This window comes from Pipistrellus kuhlii, unplaced genomic scaffold (genome assembly GCF_014108245.1).
Source record: "Pipistrellus kuhlii isolate mPipKuh1 unplaced genomic scaffold, mPipKuh1.p scaffold_m20_p_110, whole genome shotgun sequence".
In the NCBI taxonomy this organism is placed as follows: domain Eukaryota; kingdom Metazoa; phylum Chordata; class Mammalia; order Chiroptera; family Vespertilionidae; genus Pipistrellus; species Pipistrellus kuhlii.
The window spans coordinates 506706-521134 of NW_023425417.1; the positions used below are offsets into that span (position 1 = coordinate 506706).

The following is a 14429-nucleotide window of genomic DNA, read 5'->3' on the forward strand; positions in this document are numbered from 1 at the left end:
AAGTACACCTACACCAGCATCCTAACCTGGTTGGTTTGTCATTTCTCTTATAAAGTGACTAGAGGCCCAGTGCACAAATTCGTGCACCAATGGGGTCCCTTGGCCTGGCCTGCGGGATGGGGCCAAAACTGGCTCTCCAACATCCCCTGAGGGGTCTCTAATTGCGAGAAGGTGCAGGCCAGGCTGAAGGACCCCACCGGGGAGGAATGAAGGAGGTTGGCCAACAGGAGAGACACTGCAGGAGGGCTCCAGGGCGTGTCCAGCCTGTGTCACCCAGTCCCAATTGGCCAGACCCCAGAAGCAAGCTCACCTACCAGTCGGAGTGTCATAGTGAGCAGTTGAGCAGCCTTGGGATACCATTAGCATATTATGCTTTGATTGGTTGAACAGATGACCGGACACTTAGCATATTAGACTTTTATTATATAGGCTTTCTCGAAACTATGGACATCCAGGTTGAGGGGAGGAGGTTACAACAGAAGATGACATAAGAAAACGTAAGAGGGAAACTTTGCCATGAACTGGGGAATATGTTAGCTCTGCTTTGCACCTAAAGTCTGTGACAACAATGCTCCTGCCCCATGTCGGCGAGGCTGTGCTTCTACTGTGCATCCTTCAGAAAAGAGACCTAATACAGAGTACCAGGGAAGAAAAGGGCTTCAGCCAGTCTGTCAACAGTTATAAAACATTTAATCTCCTTTCCACTCTTAAGATTATTGGTGACTCCAAGTAGGGTTATATCTAGATATTTACCATATTACAAATAAACAGATAAATGCAAAAATAATTGAACAATTCATTTCAAAATAATATTCAAGAAATGGTGCTGAGAAAAATGGACATCTATATGCAAAAGAGTGAAATTGGATTCTTAGCTAACATCATATACAAAAATTAACTCAAAGAGGATCAATAATTATAAATGTAAGATCTAAACCTATCAAACTCTTTTTAAAAAAATATATATTTCATTGATTTTTTACAGAGAGGAAGGGAGAGGAATAAAGAGTTAGAAACATCGATGAGAGAGAAACATCTATCAGCTGCCTCCTGCACACCCCCTACTTGGGATGTGCCCATTTGACCGGAATCGAACCTGGGACCCTTGAGTCCATAGGCCGACGTTCTATCCACTGAGCAAACTGGTTTCAGCCCTATCAAACTCTTAGAAGAAAATAGGGCAAAAGCGTCACGTTAGATGTGGCAATGATTACTTGGATATGACCCCAAAGGTACAAGTAACAAAAGGAAACAAAGACAAATTGAACTTAATGAAAATTTTTAAATTTTGTGCTTCAAAAGACAACATCCAGCTCTTTAAAAACACAGTGCTTGGAAGCAGTCGGCTACTTCTGGATGAAGCTGAGTATCTCTTTCCTAGCCACTGACTACCAGAAACTCACTGAAGCAATGAGAAACACAAACGTCGTGCCTTTTATGAAAGGCGTGTGGCACAGAAGTTGGTGCAGACATTCTGGGTGAAGAACAGAAGGCTCTGGGGTTTAACAGTGGTGAGAACTACCAACAAGGTTCCCCCATGAAGAAAGGTGTCTTGGCCCATGTCCGCCTGCTACGGAAAGGGCATTCCTGTCCCAGACCATGGAGAACTGGGTAAATCTGTTTGGGGTTGCACTATAGATGCAATCTCAGTGCTCTCAACCTGGTCATTGTAAAAAGAGGGAAGAAGAAAGATCTTCCTGGTCTCGCTGGTATCACTTTGTCTCATCGCCTGAAGCCCAAAAGAGCTGGCAGAAGCCTCAAACTGTTCAATCTCTCTAAAGAAGATAATGTTCACCAGTATGTTTGAGAAAGCCCCTAAACTAAGAAGGTAAAAAACCTTGAACCAAAGTATCCAAGATTCAGCATCTTGTCACTCCTTGTGTCCTGCAATACAAAACACTGATATACTGCTCTGAAGAAACAGAACAAAGAGAAACAAGAAAGAGGCCACAAAACATGCTAGTCGTGTAGTTAAGACAATGGAGGACAGTGACAGACTCCTGGAACAGAATGCCAAGTCCGAGTCCAATCAAAAATAAGATTTTTCTAAGAGCAACAAATAACTAAGGTCAGACACACACACAAAAAGAGTAAGAAGACAACCCACAGAAAGGGAGAAAGTATTTGCCATCATACATCAGGTAAGGGATTTATAACCAGAATATATATAGAACTTCTAAAATTCAACAACAAAAGGCCCCAGGTAAAAAATGAGTGAAGATATGCAGAGGTCAATAAGCACATGGAAAAGATGCTCAATATCACTTGTCATTAGGGAAATGCAGATCAAAACTGCCAGGGAGGAACTCTTTCCCCCTCCCCACATGGGCGCCTGTACTTGTTCTCAATAAATCTCCACCTTTGCTGTACAAACAACAAACAAAAAGCTACCAGATGACACTGCACACACATCAGGTTGGCAACTATCAAAAACCCATCAATAAAAATAAAATAAGCCTTGGCAACGATGGGCAGCAAATGGAACACTTGTATACTTTTGGTAAGAATGCAAAATAGTACAGCCATTGTAGAAAACTATATGGAGCTCCTCAAAACACTAAAAACAATTACCATATGATCCAGCAATTCCACTTCCGGCTATAAACCCCGAAGACTTGAAAGTAGGGAGTTAATATTCATACACCCATGATTATAGCAGCATTATTCACAATAGCTAAGATGTGCAAGTCACCCAAGTTTCCACTGAGGAGCAAATGGATAAGCCTAATGTGGAAGTACCATACAATGGAATGTTACTCAGCCTTAAAAAGGAAGAAAATTCTGGCAGATGCTATAACATCAATGGACCATTGAGGACATTATACTAAGTGAAGTAATGAAGTCACAAAAGGACAAATATAGTATGACTCTACGCATATGAGATACCTAGAATATTGAAAATCGTAGAGACAGAAGTAGGTGGCAGGTACCAGGAGCAGGGGGGAGGGGGAAGGAAGACAGTCTCAGGTTTACAAGATGAAAAAAGTTCTGGAGATAAGATGGTGGTGACAGTGATAATTATGCAACATTATGAACCAATTTAATTCCACTGAAATATGCCACTTAAAAATGGTGAAGATGGTAAATTTTGTTATGCGTATTTTTTATCCCTCATCCGAGGATATGTCTATTGATTTCAGAGCCAGAGAAGGAGGGAGTAGGGAGGAAGAGATCTTCTGAGTTCTGGCTTCTGGCTTCTTCCCATGACTAGACTTTTAATCACTGGTTTCTCCTGGTTCTGTTCAATATCCACTAAAAATTCTATTCTGATTCTGTTCTTACACAGTTTCATTTTCAAGTAGTGCTATTCAAATAATGCCTAAATAGGAGCTCAAATATCAATATAGATTTAAAAATATATATTTTATTGATTTTTCACAGAGAGGAAGAGAGAGGGATAGAGAGTCAGAAACATTGATGAGAGAGAATCATCAATTAGCTGCCTCTTGCACACCCCCCACTGGGAATGTGCCCGCAACCAAGGTACATGCCCTTGACCGGAATCAAACCCGGGACCCTTCAGTCCCCAGGCTGATGCTCTATCAAATGAGCCAAACCAGTTTCGGCAGGAGCTCAAATATTTTGCATTTGATTAAATCAAACTGGTCATTTTATCAAAAGCAAGTGTCCTCAGTGTGAAACACTGTGTGTGTGTGTGTGTGTGTGTGTGTGTGTCTGAAGCCTCAGGAGGAAGCTCCTAATCCCCTCTTCCTTTCAGCTCCCCGTTGGGATGGCTCAACTACGAAAATAACTTTGGCCCAGAGCTGGGGCCTAGAACAGCTCAGCCCTTGAGGTCACCAGAACAGGAGGCAGCTGTGGTCATCGCAGCTCAGAAAGACAGAGCCTGGAGAAAAGAGCATCCACTCACCCCCAAGGCTGTGGGGATGGTTTTTTGGGGGTTGTGTTGTGTAGGGTGGAGTGGGGAGAGGAGCACAGCCAAAAGGAGCTCACTACGTGAGGGAGACTCCCTGCCACGTGTGCGCAGTTCTGGAAATTCCACTGATTCAGCCTCATGCCAGACACAGTGGAAAATCACACAACAGAAATAAGCTCATGCACGCCAAGGACTTACCCCACATTCCTAAACCAAGAGCCCAACAAACCATAGCACGCCCCCTGGAGAAGAGCCTGTCAGTTCACTACTGGCCAAAAGATCCTTCCACTCGGCTCCGAACGCGGTAAGCGGCCACCACCACTAAAGAGCATGACAAAATACCCAGGCCTTCAAGACACAGTAGCGCGGGCGGCCACAGAAACACTAGGGAGCAGGCAGGTAGCTTCCCGTGGACACGCACTTCCCACCTCTGGGAATCGGGGACGCTGAGCTCAGGGTGCCAGCATGACCACTTCCTGCTGAGAATGCTCCTCTAGGCGGGCAATGGCCACTTTCTCACTGTGTCCTCACGTGGCGGAGAGAGCAAGCTCTCCAGTGGCTCTTCTTCTAAGGCACACGTGTCAAACACAAGGCCCGCGGGCCACATCCGTCCCGCCAGGCCTTGCAATGTGGCCCGCACCGCACTGTCATCACTGCACTCCGCTGCATTTCCATCACAGTGACAGTTTATGACTGTTCAGTAAACTATTCGGCCCGCGATTTAGGCTGGATTTTAGATTTTGGCCCCTTCTCTGATTGAGTTCGACACCCCTATTCTAAGGACACAAACCTGACTGGACCAGGCAGGGCTCTACCGTAACAACGTGTAATCAGGTGAACCTCATTACTACTACAAAGGCCGTTCTCCAACACGGCCACCCTGGGGTAAGGCTTTAACACGGGAGTTTTGGGGAACACGATTCAGTCCACATAAAGCATAAAGACCAAGCCTAGATTAGAACAGGCGCTTACAAAATAAAGATTCAATGTAAAGCCTATCAACACACAACATGGAAGAATGTCACAAGCATAACGTGGAGTAAAAGAGACAGACACAAAATGATATACTGCATGATTCTATTGGTATAATGTTTTTCTGCTTTTATTGATTTTTTTACACAGAGGAAAGGAGAGGGATAGAGTTAGAAACATCGATGAGAGAAACATCGATCAGCTGCCTCCTGCACACCTCCTACTGGGGATGTGCCCACAACCAAGGTACATGCCCTTGACCGGAATCAAACCTGGGACCCTTTAGTCCAAAGGCCAACACTATCCACTAGGCCAAACCAGTTAGGGCCCATTAGTATAACGTTAAAAAGCAAATCATCCTCTCTGGTGGGAGAAGCCAGGACAGCTATTTCCTTGGGGAGGAAGAGCAGTGAAAAGATGAGGAGGGGGTTGAAGGAAGGCTACTTGGGTTCAAGTCATAGCATATTTTTGCCCTAAGTATATTTTGGATTAGGATGATACAAACAAGATTACTTTGTGATATTTCATCAAGATGTGTGCTAACAGTTTAAGCACTTTTCTAGGATGTTTCATATTTTTCAATCAAGACTATTTTTAAAAAGTCAGTAATAACTGCCCTGGCCTGTGTTGCCCGGTGATTAGAGCATCAGCCTGCGCATCAATGGTCACAGGTTTGATTCCCGGTCAAGGGCGAGTACCTGGGTTACAGTTTCACTCCCCGCCCCCAGTCGGATCATGTGCATGAGGCAACCAATCTGTCTCTCTCTCACTTCGATGCTTCCCTCTCCCTCCCCGTCTCCCTTTCCCTCTCCTTTCCTTCCCTCTCTGGAAGCAATGAAACAAAAATATCCTTGGGTGGCCAAGCTGGCTTGGATCAGTGGTTGAGCGTCAACCTGTGAACCCAGAGGTCACAGTTCGATTCCCAGTCAGGGCACATGCCCAGGTTGGGGGCTCGATTCCCAGTGTGGGGCATGCAGGAAGCAGCTAATCCATAATTCTCATCAATGATGGTTTTATCTCTCTCTTCCTCTCCCTTCCTCTCTGAAATCAATAAAAATATATTAAACAAAAATCCCTTGATGAGGATTAACAACAAAAAAAGTCAATGATGACTTTTAAAACCATAACAAAAAAAATCGAGAACAGATTTTTAATTTTGAAACTGAAAAATAGCCAAAGCCAGTTTGGCTCAGTGGATAGAGCGTCAGCCTGCGAACTGAAGGGTCCCAGGTTCGATTCCATGGTCAAGGGCATGTACCTTGGTTGCGGGCACATTCCCAGTAGGAGGTGTGCAGGAGGCAGCTGATCAATGATTTTCTCTCATCGATGTTTCTAACTCTCTATCCCTCTCTCTTCCTCTCTATAAAAAAATCAATAAAATATATTTTAAAATATAATAATAAAATTATGGAAGGAAAAAAATAAAATAAATAAAATAAAATGAAAGAATCAGTTAAAAAAATACTAAAAATGGCTGTCTTGGAAAATTAGGAAATGGGGGAGGGTACAGGGGACATTATTTTTTTCAACAAGCCATGACTCTAAACTACGTGATATATAACAAATAAAAATACCTAAATGAAAAGTTCTTTTATAACCATAATGAGGACATTTGGTTAAAGATGAGATACTGATAACACACATTTCTCTGTTCCACCTGACAGCTCAATTAAAGAATAAAGACAGAACAACAAAGAAGGACAAAGAGAATGGGACAGGAACCATTAGCAGACTAGCACCTTTAAGCCATTTCTGGGAGCTAAAAATTAGAGGCATATGCAGCAGAGCACACACAAGCCTAGAGTGTGCTCACAGAGGGTACAGTACAGGAAGCGTGGCTGAGCAGAGACAGGAACTCTGTGCTGCGTAGTGGAAGGTACTGTGTACAGGCCAGCTTTCTTCCTAGCTACCAGAGTTAAGCTGGGCACTCAGCAGCACCCTCCACAAAGCCCATCCAATGTAGAGAGCTCTCAATGGTGCTTCTTAGTGCTCCACTCTTTTTGTTGTTGTAGTTGTTTTTGTTAATCCTCATCTGATGATACTTTTTTCCATTGATTTTTAGAAAGAGTGGAAGGGTGAGGGAGGAAGGGGGGATAACAAGGGAGTGGAAGGGGGAGGGGAGAATGAAAGGGGGGTAAGGGAGGAAAGGAGGGGGAGGGGGAGATCAATGTGAGAGAAACACATTGGTTGCCTTCCTCACGTACCTTGATAGGGATCAAACGTGCAACCCAGGTGCATGCCCTTGACTGTGCCCTGGACTGGTGATTGAACCTGAGACCCTGTGGTGCACAAGCCAACCTTTAACCACTGAGCATACTGGCCAGGGCAGTGCTCCAATCTTGAAAACATTAACAAAGAACAAAAAAATCAAACATTTGAGGAATACCTGTAATTTCTTCTACCTTTTTGAAAAACATTTTATTTTTTATTGATTTCAGAGAGGAAGGGGGAGAGAGAAACATCAATGATGAGAATCATTGATTGGCTGCCTCCTGCATGCACCCTACTGGGGATCAAGCCCGTAACCCAGTCATGTGCCTTTGACCACACTCGAACCAGGGACCCTTCAGTCAGTAGGCTGATGTTCATCCAGAGCCAAAAAAGGCTAGGGCTATCCTTTCTATATGTAACTGTTGTTAGAGGAAAACATCAGCAATAATTAAGCCTCTTCTTGGGGGGGGGGGGGGCAGTTGATTCTCGCTATTCATGGATATAATCATGTGTGTGTGTGTGTGTGTGTATAGCAATTACGCAAAGTGTCCTCTCAGAATCTCAACCGGGAGTTTGGTCGATGGCTATGACGTGCGCTGACAAAGGTTGGCTCGGAACAAAGGCAGGCCCCGATAGGCCCTCATCCTGGCCAGGCCTAGGGGCCCTAACCGTGCACGAATTTCATGCACTGGGCCTCTGTCTTCTATGAAATCACCGTGGACACTGAATTAGCAAATACTGAACCATTGTTCCTTGGGGACATACAGGGAGGCCTAGATTCCTGTGAGCCCTTAGCATATTTTCATCAACTGATCACACATAACTTTGTTTTACGTGTGTTTCTACTTAGGACCCTTAATAGACTTGCACTCCAGCCGGTACTTTAGTCCTACACTTGGGGGGTATTTTAAACAGCAAAATCAGCCCTAAGTGGTTTGGTTCAGTGGAGAGTGGTGACTTGCGGACTGAAGGGCCCTGGATTAGATTCCAGTTAAGGGTACATGCCTGGTTTGCAGGCTGGATCTCTAGTAGGGGGTGTACAGGAGACAGCTGACCAATGATTTTCTCTCATCATTGATGTTTATATCTCTTTTTCCCTCTTCTTCACATTTTTGTTCTTTTTGTTAATGATTTTGCCATTAAAATTCACACACACACACACACACACACACACACACACGGGCTAAACAGACTCAGAAAGGCATCTGTGTAGACTAGAGGATGAAGCTGAAACAAGGCAGAGTGTCCCTTGCTGACCTCGCCTGGGGAACGCACACCCAGCAGCTGAAAGGTTTCACTCTCTGTGCATCCGGAAACACACTCGGTACCGATTTGGGGACTACAAAGACAGGCCAGGTAGTGGGTGCATTTGCAAATATGGAATTTGTGAATAAAGAGGCTAACTTTATCTGTTCTGGAGACAGATATGATGGTAGCTGCATGACAATGCAAATGTACTTAATGCCACTGACCTGTACACATAAAAATTGTTAAAATGGTAAATTTTACATATTTTACCACAATTTTTAAGTGTCACAATTGTGTAATTGAGAGACTGTCAATTTGTAGGAATTGTGCTTATGTGAGTTTCTTTTCTGCATATGAACTGTAAAGTCCTGACCTCTGAGCTGTACTAAACACACTACCATCAACTGTCCTCATGCTTGTCAGACACATCTGCCATCAGAACACTAAGGCTCTGATGTTCTCCATTTTTTTCTTTACCCACAGATATGTTTTTATTAATTTTTAGAGAGAGAAGTGGGGGAGGAGGAGTGAAAGAGACACAGAGAGCTAAACATTGATTGGTTGCCTCCCCTATACACCTCAACCATTGATTGAATCCACAATCAACGGAGCCACCTGGCCAGGGTGAGAGCCCTCAATTTAAACTATTTACAGTAATTCTGAGTAGCCCTAGCCAGTTTGGCTCAATGGTTAGAGTGTTGGCCCACAGACTGAAAGGTCTTGGGTCCAATTCCAGTTAAGGGAATGTACTTCAGTCAGAGCGGTGTGGGAGGCAACCAATCAATGTTTCTCTCTCTCTCCCTCTCCCTTCCACTCTCTCTAAAACTTAATGGAAAAATTATCCTCAGGTGAGGATTGACAACAACAACAAAAGTTTGGGATCTGTTGTTAATCAATGGAGCTGCACAAGACCACTGACATTTAGTTTTAATGGTTATGCAGCAATAAAATTGTGAGGCGGAAAGCCAGGATACAAAATTGTGACCCAAAGTATGTTGAGAAAACATACATATAAATATGGAGAATATACAAAGATAACAATGGTATTCAGGGTATTATGACTGGGATTTTTTCTCCAAACTTTCTCTAAAGCTAACGTATTCTTCACACACTAAAAAAATTGTTGACTTCAGAAAGACATACCCAGACACAGAAAGACATACCCAGACACATATACAAAAAGTGAGCAATGTGGAGCAGAGGAAGAAATCCACAGGTACACTATAGTAGTATATACATACACACACGCGTGTATATGCACAACCAAATAAGGACAGAGACCCAAGTTTTCATAGGTAACATTTCACAGGTTTGTTAAATAGCACAGACTGAGGTGATTGCCACTACACATTCCTCCCACCTCCACCACGAAACTAAACCTCTGCTATCAAGACTCACTTGCATAGAAGCCGGTTTGGCTCAGTGGATAGAGCGTCAACCTGTGAACTGAAGGGCCCCAGGTTAGATTCCGATCAAGGGAATGTACCTTGGTTGCGGGCACATCCCCAGTAGGGGGCATGCAGGAGGCAGCTGATGGGTAGGAAAAAAAAAAAATTGTTGTGACTAAAATGTATAACTATTACCCCAGATCAGTGTTTCCCAAAGTGTGGTATGCGTACCCTCAGGGGTACGGGAAGAGTTTGGTGGGGATATGCACTGCACCGTGCTTAGCTGCGCCTAATTCTACGTTCTCATGAGTTTGAGGGGTACTCAGCGTTACGAAAATTATAGAAGGGGTACACATATGTCAAAAGTTTGGGAAACACTGCCCTAGATCAGTGGTTGGAAAACTGAGACTCTCGAGCCACACGCGGCTCTTTGGCCCTTTGAGTGTTCTGACGCCTCTTCTTCAAAATAAACTCACCCAGGCCGAAAACCAATTTCTGCACATGGGCCACGAAATTTCAATCGCACTGTGCGTGCGGGCCCACACGTGGTATTTTGTGGAAGAGCCACACTCAAGGGGCCAAAGAGCCATATGTGCATCGCGAACCTCGGTTTGCCAACCATTGCCCTATATGGTTTGGCTCACCGGACAGAGTGTCAGCACACAGAATGAAAGGTCCCGGGTTTGATTCCAATCGGGGGCACATACCTTGGTTGCAGGCTCAATCTCCAACCCTGGTCAGGTTGCACCATGGTCAGGGTATGTGCAGGAGGCAACCAATCAATGTGTCTCTCTCACATCAATGTTTCTCTCTGTGTCTCTCCCTCTCCCTTCCACTAAAAGTTAATGGAAAAAATCTCCTTGGGTGAAGATTAACAAAAATGTAAAATAAAAAAAATAAAATGTATAGTCATTTATGTAAAATCTCAAGAAGTTCAGACATCCTGGGATGAATTATAATTTTATCATTCTTAGAATCAACAACAAATATTTATTGAGGCCAAAGGTAATTGAGGTTCAAGTTCTAATCCTTCTCCCACCCACTCTGGTGCTTCCTCTAGGGTAGAAAACAGGACACTTGCAGTTGAATGTGGAGGACAGACAGAAAGGCAGACAGCATAAAAAGCACAGGAATAAGTTGAGAAGACAACAGTAGGAAAGATACTTCAATAATGTTCTGAAAGAGACCACAGAGGAAACCAATAGCCAGAAACAATGGGATTTGCCAGCACAACCGGAAAGGGTTAGACTTGGGAGGTCCAGGGAACCAAAGGTGATGTGGGAGCTGACGAGCAATTCCAAGGTGAAAAGTCTACATACAGAATGGCTGCTGCTCCCCAAACCAATCAATAACTACGGTTCCTAAGCAGCTAGCACTGCACTCTGTGAAAAGAGACAAGGCTCTGGACTCAGGTCCCAGCAGCGAGCAGTGAGGAGATGAAAAAGGTGGAATGAAGGGTTGCGCAGCCACTTACGGGTGGGACCACCGGCTCCTTCCAAGCAGAACATAGGATTTTTCCTCCCTTCCTTTCTTCTTTCCGAAGAAATACAGGGGTTTTATTATAATCAGTATTATTCTTGAAGTTTATAATTGATAAGCTCATTCAGGAAAGTATTTTTGCTTTCAATGACCCAGAACTCACACACACGTGACAGATGCAGCTGAAGTACATGAAGAATCTTATCTATGGAAACTGAATGTTCCCAGAGAGGAGAGCCAAAGGCTCGATAACAAGCCTGGGGTCCTCCAATAAAAGCATTGAACTCCCCACAGGAAAGCTGTGTGGGCAAACATAAACCTACACGTGCAAATACAGACAGACAACCAGAGATGAACAGATTACAAAGAAAGTGTCTGTATGTAAAAGAGACACCAAGAAAGGCGGCCAGAAAAAAGAGAAACGATGCAGGGAGTAAAATCTACGAGGGGGGGAATAAGGGGGGAGGAAGGGGAGAGTGGGTGGGGAGGGGGAAGAATATGAGAATACCGTATTTTTCGGACCATAAGACGCTCCGGACCATAAGATGCACCAGTTTTTAGAGAAGGGAAATGAAGAAAAAAAGATTCTGAAACAAATAGTGTCCTAAAATATTTTATGTGCATTAAAACCCAACATCACAGTCATAAACACATGTAATCAACCCTGTAAAGTAAACAGCAGCATTTAGAACCATTTTAGAGCCGGGCAAGCACACAGAGACCACACAGAGCCGGGCAAGTAAAAAACCTTTTTTTTTTTTAAGTATATGTGTAGGCTATATTTGGACCATAAGACGCAGGGACTTTTCCCCCCCACTTCTGGGGGGGAAAAAGTGCGTCTTATGGTCCGAAAAATACGGTAAATCTGTCACAACACTTAGAACTGGATGCTATGAAGACAAATAATCAGAGAACAAGAAAGCTGGGATTAGAGGGAAGCATCGATATGATCATGTAAGACTAGATGATAAAATTAAAGACATCTCCTAGAAAGTAAAATAAAAATACAGAATGGGAAACAGATCAAATAACAAGAAAAATCAAGAGTTCCAGTCTCTTGTTAATTATAATTCCAAAATGAAGGTTTTTAAATGAGACAATTCTTCGGAAGTGAAGAACAAGAATCTCTACATTGGAAGGGTCCTATGAGCACCAAGAACAATGAATGAAGACCAACTCCTTGGCACCTCCCTGTGAAATTCCTGTACATCAAGCATAAATGAGGAGTCTAAAAAGCTTCTGGAAACAAACAAAAAGTCACATAAGTTAGCCACTTATATTGCTATAATCCAGTCTTTAGAACTACCAATATCTGAAAACCCTTTGTGATCTGAATTTTTAGTTTTTCACTCTCTAATCACCGTCTCCCTTTCCCACTTACTTGCTCTAGGATGCTGAAATCACCAGGAGCTATAATCCACTTGATACCTTTGTAATTAGCTAGTTATTAATAATAATAGGAAAGGAGCAGGGGGGCAGACATTATAAGCATGGCCATTTGGGGTAGCTTCACCAGGAAGCTGCAATGGCACACTCCCCAGGGAACCCTGGGTCACTTTCCACAGCTCACTGGGGGGAGGGACCGGATAAAAGGAAGATGGACGCATGTGCAGTAGAGTCAGGGTGACGCGGGGAAGGTGTCTGTCAATCAAGCCTGGGAGCAGAGATCACTGGCTAGAGTGGCAGGGCCAATGGAGATCTGTGAAAATTTGGGGATATGTAATCCCAAAATAAAAGAAATTCTTGCTCTTCTTGGCTCTTGGTTCTCTGTTTCATGTGGCTTTGCTCCTGCTTCCTTGCATTCGCCCATGTACCCTCCATAGCCATGTGGCCCTGAGGATGGACCCTGCACGCAATGAGCTGATGAACACAGTAGGAACACAAACCAAGCTAGCGTGAAGTTGCACTAGACCGTGTCCCAATATCGAATGGAAACTGGGCAACGGCTTTAATCTTAGCTCTGCTGAAGTCACAGCTACACTTCTTCCAGGTGGGACTGAGGGAAATGGGACCTTGGAAACTCGGGGGTGCAATTCCACAGAAACAAAGCTTTCCACCAATTATCTCATTCTCTGGTGTGAATCTCAGAAAATTCCTTCTCCTATGATTTTGCAAGAAACCCACTCCCACCAGCAACTGGTGGAGTTAAGAAGAGCTCCCCATAACACACTGATCTCACCACCTTCCTATAGACAAAAATAATAACCAGTGTTAGCAAGAGTTTAGAAAAATTAAAATTATTCATTTTGGTAAGTTATTAAAATAATATGACATTTTCTCAAAACCAAATGCCTACTATAATGCTAAACATTAATCCCTTTGACCCAGGATTTCCACTCCTAGGAATTTATCTCACAAAAACACTCTTAACAAGGGTGCAGAGTGTTACCTATAACAATAAAAGCATAATATGCTAACTAGCCCGGACAGCTGAACGACCTTCCGGACGTCATTCCGGGCATCCTTCCAGATGAAGCCGCCACTGCGGCGGCCGGGGCAAAGGCAGAAACGGTTATGGGTGATGAGGCAGGCAGGCAGAGTGGTTAGGGGTGATGAGGCTGGCAGAGGGGTTAGGGGTGATGAGGCAGGCAGGCAGAGTGGTTAGGGGTGATGAGGCTGGCAGAGGGGTTAGGGGTGATGAGGCAGGCAGAGGGGTTAGGGGTGATGAGGCAGGCAGGCAGAGTGCTTATGGGCAATCAGGCAGGCAGGCAGGATAGAACGTGAGGAGGGAGTTAATTTAGTAGTTCTGATAGAAGTATTTTTGATAAATATGCAAAGTGGTTGAGCAGAAAGCTGATATCACACCAGACAGGAAAGCACATGCCTTCCTCCACCACAGCCCATCAAACATAAGCTATGAGGAAAGTATTTGGGAAGATTTTTCAAGCAACTTCTTGAGGATAAATTTATAACAAAACAGCACTATTGATTTGCAAGTATCATGTGTTTATTTTATATGACATTTAAAACAATTTTTACTATGTGGCAGATATTACTAAAAACACTACCTACTCATATTATTACAAAACACTACCTACCTATTTTTAAAGGTGAAAGATTATTCAAACAATCAATATACTATATACTACATCTAAAGAAATGGGAAAGCAAAAGAATTCCCAGATAATTAATGTTTCTTGTTCTTTAAAAAAATTGTTTATTTAGCTTAGAAAGGAGCCCAAGTCTATCTGCTCTCCTCCTCTTTCTCTCCTATGGAACTAATCAGAGCAAGTGTAACAGAAATTAAGCATAATCTC

At 43.6% G+C, this 14429-nt stretch overlaps 1 protein-coding gene and 1 long non-coding RNA gene across 10 annotated transcripts in view; both read right to left on the bottom strand.

Annotated features, from left to right (window-relative positions):
* MARK3 (microtubule affinity regulating kinase 3) overlaps nucleotides 1-14429 on the bottom strand; it is a 99125-nt gene that overhangs the window by 75660 nt on the left and 9036 nt on the right. The gene's annotated exons all lie outside the window — the stretch shown is intronic.
* Nucleotides 14064-14429, bottom strand: LOC118715882. Its single transcript, XR_004987005.1, has 2 exons — nucleotides 14211-14429; nucleotides 14064-14180 (listed from the first exon to the last, which is right to left on the bottom strand). It is a non-coding gene; the product is annotated as an uncharacterized LOC118715882 (long non-coding RNA).